Source organism: Zeus faber (assembly GCF_960531495.2).
Source record: "Zeus faber genome assembly, chromosome: 14".
NCBI classification, from domain to species: Eukaryota; Metazoa; Chordata; class Actinopteri; order Zeiformes; family Zeidae; genus Zeus; species Zeus faber.
This window is the reverse complement of record NC_137200.1, coordinates 27,105,503-27,111,408: the sequence shown is the minus strand read 5'-3', so window position 1 is coordinate 27,111,408 and position 5,906 is coordinate 27,105,503.

The window sequence follows — 5,906 nt, the reverse complement described above, 5'->3', positions numbered from 1 at the left end:
CCGCCCACGTCCCGGCGGTGGCGGCGGCGTGCGGGGGGGGGGGGGGGGGGAAGCCGCCCAGACGTATCCGCACTTTTGTGGTTTTTTTTGTTAGTTTTTTTTTTTTTGGCTTTTTCCTCGGCGTGGCGGTCCTGGGCCGCCTCCTGCGCCGCGCCCTGTCTCCCTTGGACTCGGATCGGTCCCGTCCCGTCCCCCACGCAGCTCCGTGCCAAAACGGCGACTGAGGGACACCTGAGCCACGCGCCGAGGCCAGACAGCAATGTTCCAACAACCGACGACGCATTTATTTACCCAGAATGCCATCTGGCATCATGGGGTTTTTTTTTTTGGGGGGGGGGGGTTTGATTCACTTTTGATCCATTTTTTCATGGTGGTGTTTCTTTGTTTTTTTTTCTTCTTGTCGCGTCCCAATTGGTGATTGAGTGCCATTTATCATGTTTGTGTACTTAAAAAAAAAAACCCAAAAAACAAAAAAAAAAAAAACATGAAACAACCGTTTCCGTGATTGAATTCAGTCTTCTTTAAATATACCTTACGGGGGCACCTTGATATGTTGTTATTTTTTTTTTATCTAATCTTTTATCCTTCATACCTTGGTCACAGTGTTTTTGATTTTATTTTATATATTTTACAATTCTTTGCTGGCACAATGAGGTTAATTAAGAATTTCCCTCCGAGACAGAAGCTTCATGTTGTTAAGCTAATGTGCAGCTAGCCTTACCCATTGGTTTTAATGTGAAATGCTATCAGTGACGTTTCCCGTGACAAATGCCAAAACACCTAAAGATGTTCAAGATGTAAAGATAAACCTTGATTTCTTAATTAACTCTGAATGTTTATATATATAACAACATAACTCCCCAAATACTATTTAAAGCCCCTACAAAGAGTTGTTGCTATGGCGTTGTCGCAGATCCACCTGCCGCACGCCATCCGAGTGGTGGCATTTTCAGGGCCCTCTGACACAGACGATGGGGTTGAAGACACACCAGTTTTATTATAGAGAGTGGGCAAGGTGGAACAAGCCCGGAGCACATCAAGGGCTCCTCTCCTGTGTGTGTGTGTGGGGATGGGGGTTTTACCTGTTGCTTGTTGATTACTCTAAAGAACAACAGGCGTACAGCCACCCTGGTTGCGGGCCCAATTAGTTAGACCCAAGGCAGGTGTGGCTACTAAAACCACACCACCCCCACACCGCAGGCATTATTTTAAGGGGCAGAGTTTGGGACACAATGATCCTAATTAATTCTATGGATATTGACAATATTCTTGCAGACGGTCTAGTTTTCTTTTTCTTTCGTTGTTTGCGGACAAATCAAGGTTAAATTGACACTGGTGGGTAAATAGCGATAAACTCCTTATGGGCGCTTTAAGTAAACGGAAGAAAATCACTTCAAACCCACAACAACAGTAGAAAAAAGTACTGTTATTATTTTAAGAAAATGTAGACCTTCATATTGAAGATCTCCATTTGGCTTAATTGCATTGCAATGCATAATTGATAGAGTATGTTTTTGTTTACCATTCCATGTGTAGCCGAATCTGTGTTGAATATTCATAATAAAAAGAAAATTTAAAAGATTGTGAAAAGCTGTTTTTTCGCCATCTTGGACTTGTTCTTCGCCTCCGAACCCCTCAGCAGCCGACGAGAAACGGAGCGGGGCGCCGGCCCAGCCGCGGGAACGCCCGCGACGCCCGGCTTTCACTTTAACTGCCGAGTGTGAATTGACATCATCCAACGGCTGATTCCAGGACGGACGGACGTGACACCATCATGTGAACAGCTGTAGAACGCGGGGGACCAGAGCGGTCGCCCGCGCGTAACGTCGTTTAGGCATCGGAACCAAAAAGAAAATAATCGGATGACGCTCGGATTTGTTGGCGGGTGGATTTAAGAGATGGAGATTAAAGGTCGGTCGGACGCTCCCTTTACAAAACATAAGTAAATAATCATGTCCACGAACCATCCGCAATCCTACGATAGGCGGAAACCACAAGGCAGGGCTTCTCAAACTCTTCTCAGTAGAGGACCCCCTCAAAGATCCTCTTCTCAGTTGGGTACCCGCCTCACTGGCATTGGGGGTATTGGGAGTTGGGTCTCGGTATTACTGGATCTCAGCGCTGCATTGACGCGGTTGACCGCGGCATATCACTCGAGCGACTGGAAAAGTGGGAAAACTCAGGCGTAGCGCTAAACTGGTGTAAACCCTACTTTGAGGGGGACAAAAAGGGACATGCTGAGTTCCGCAAGGCTCCATTCTGGGGCCTCTTCAGTTTGACGTCTGCGCGCTCCCACTGGCTCCCATTATGGGAAACAACCTGCGATGATGCACATTTTGCTATTTCTTAGAGCTTATTGCGCGTAATCCCCGGGTGTCCCGGCGTTTCGCTGCGTATATGTTTGAGCGTATGTATGTGTGTGTGTCAAATCACCTCTTGAACTTGAACTGGAACAAAATATGTTACCGTTTTTAAGCAGACGACACACGAGTTGACGTACCCACATCACCAGGGGGCGATGGTCCAATACGATCACTGAGCAGGTGCCTTGAACAAATCAACGATGGGATGTGCAACACGTTTTTTTAAGGTTTAGGAATACCCCCCTGCAGTACCCCACAGTACCCCTAGAGGTCTTGAGAAAACTGGCATACGTGATACTGGTTTTGAGGGCAGATGCTTTTCTTTTTGGGAAGATTCCTTCATTCATTCATTCATCTTTTCCGACTGCTCTCACCCCCCACCCCCGCACCCGGGTATTGGGGCGAGAGTTGAGTTCTTCTTGCCCCCCCCCCCCATTGTTTCCAGGCCTTGCTTTCTTGTTGACAATCCTCCGCCTTGAGTTACTGCCAGACGACCTTTAACCCCTCAGGGCTCAAGGTGTGTGTGTGTGTGTGTGTGTGTGTGTGTGTGTGTGTGTGTCCTGCTCCTCTACCTCTCTAATCCAGAGAAGATGCCTTTCTGTCTTTCTCATGCGGTGCCTGGGGCTGCAAGCAGCTTATAGCAAGCTCTATGGCAAATCTCTCCCTCTCCCTCCCCCTCTCCCTCTCTCGCTCTCCCTCCCTCTCCCTTTCTCTCCCTCTCGCTCGCTCGCTCGCGCCGCCCCGTCGCTGGGATTGTTTCAACCCTGGTTCCACAAAGTGCTCGGCGTCATTGATTTATTAACTTTGATTATCTCCGCGTCTCACAGTCGTTCCTCTTCTGCTGTCGCTCCCACGGGGCCGCTTGGCGCAAGGCCCCGCGACGGGGCGACGGCGAGAGGAACTTTCGTACGTCGGAGATAAACATTGATGACTCACTGCCGTGTGTGTGTGTGTGTGTGTGTGTGTGTGTGTGTGTGTGTGTGTGTGTGTGTGTGTGTGTGTGTGTGTGTGTGTGTGTGTGTGTGTGTGTGTGTGTGTGTGTGTGTTAGCGCCGCGCCGCCTCCTCCGGTTTCCACTGCGGTCAGCGTCTGCGTGACCCCTGCCCCCCCAGCGCCCTCCTTTGCCGTTCACGCCGAGGGCCACGCTCGGGGGATGGGGGTTGTTGTTAAGGACACAGGTGGGGGCCGTTGTTAAGGACACAGGAGAGCGGGTGAAGCAGGTTTTTCGGGCACTTAGCAGGTGGTGTCATTCCGTTTGCATTCCTGCGTGCACTGGAGTGTGCTGCACATAGGGCGGGGGCAGGATAGGTAGGTGGGGGTGTCTTTTTGGACAGGGTACTAACAGAGGTTCGGACCCGTGAGCCGGAGCTTGTTATCCGCGTGCGTCGGGGAGCTCCCCCGCCATCAAAGCCGCCGACTAATTCACAACTTCTGAGTCAATCCGTCACGACGGCACGTTTGATTCCTTTCCGCCGGCGTGCGGCGCGGCTAGGGCGGAGGAGAGGAGGGGGTGTCGCCCGATGAAGCACATTCCACCCCGTCCGTGTTCCGGTCGACGGCAGAGTTGGCACCGGTGCTAAATAAAGGTGATTGAAGACGTTGTTTGTATGCCGCCCGTTTGGGGCTGGCGTGGAACGATCTGATCCGTGGGACCACTCCATCGCTGAAACGCCAAAAACTTTTTTTCATTGGAATTGTATTATACTGCATATCTACTGTTTTGATTATATTGGGGCCTGGTCTCTGGTTCTATGCTTGTGCAAAATAATAATAATAATAATAATAATATAACAACAATACAAATAATAATAAAATTAACAATTATAATAACAATAATAATAATAACAATAATAACAATAACAACAACGACAATATTATTATTAATAATAATAATAATAATAACATTACACACATTAGCATAACTTCCAGAATGTGAATCTGCTGCTCGAGAGGTGGAGGTTTTTGAAGTTTATAGCAAACGTTCCGTTTACTGTGGAAATGTTGAGTTTGTTGTACATTACCGTTTCCTTTCATATCTTCAGGTTTACTCTTCTCGTTCATTATTTCGTTAGTTATTGTATTTGACCAAATGTTTCCAGTTACATTTTTTTAGGTCATTTTATTTGTTATTGTTATTTATTGTTATCTGTTGTTTTCTCTTTGGATGTTTGTTGTTCATCATTAGGTTTAGTATAAATTGCCATATTTTTATTGTGTACAGGTTGGTTTTAACTGTTAGGTTTTATTGTATATTTTAGCATTTTCCTTGTTATGTTTTTTCATTCTATTGCCTTTTCTATCTATCTGTCTGTCTGTCTGTCTGTCTGTCTGTCTAGGGATATGGATACAGATAGATAGATCATTGACTAAGCCCCCTCTCTGGCTACCTGCTGCTTCCTGTCTGCCCTCCGTCCACACACTGAAGCCGTCTCCTCCACAGCTCCCTTTGTGACGCAAGAGCTTCTCGTTCCCTTCTCTGAGGAAATGAAGGAGGTGTGACCTTCCTGCTTCTCCACACACTGCATGTAAATCACTCTGTGCTCTGAAACGCCAGCGCCGGCTTTCATGGCCCCTTAAGGAAAAGAAAGAATAGTGGAGCCCTATCGAATTTCCCCCATAAGGTCTTTCCAGCGAGAGGGCGGCCGAGCGCTCCGGGAGGAATTGAATTTAGGTTGGTTTTTTGTTGTTGTTTTTTTTTTGTTTTGTTTGTCGAGGACTGTTGACGGAGGGGAGATGACAAGAAATGATGAATATCTCGAGTTTTTAAGTGGTTTCCTCAAACGTGTACGGGTGCGTTTTAGCTGTAGTCAGCCGTGCACTTAACCTCTCTCAGAGGCCTCAGATGAATCTCATATTTCAAACCAAACATTTCCAGTTACAACAAAGTCGCTATAAATCGATGGCAACCATATGTCTACACCGAGCTGCAGTTCACGTATAGTTCTAGTCAATCATTTAGATAGATAGGCACTTTTTTCATCCCCGGAGGGAAATTGCAATTGTCTCGGCAGCTCACATCAACACAACAGGAAAATAATGATAATAATAATAATTAATAATAAAAAAATACAATAAAAACATTCTAAAGAAAAAGGCTATGCAATAAATATAAGCCTTCAACAGCAAACCACAAAATGTTGGCAATAAGCCTATAAACAAAATATAAATATATACAATTCTATTCTATTGTAGAACACAAGAAGGAGAACCTCACTTGGAAAAGTCACTCATGGACACCGAAACACCCGACCTGTGTATGATATGTTTTAAATCGTGACTCACCGCTCCGCTGCAGCTCAATGTGTTTCGAGAAAGCAAGAGTTTACCTCCGTAGCGAGGTCTTGCGTCACCCCCGGTGTTGCGCTTTCCTCCCCAAAGGGCCCCCCAAAAACTTTCGAAGTGTTGTTCCGAGACATATTTGAGTGAGTGATTAAGACCCCTCGTAAAAATGTGTGTGCACTGAGAAAACACCAGCGATCACGTTCATAACTCACCCGGCCGTTAGGATCCATATTGCAACAATCTGCGGGCCATTCAAAACGCT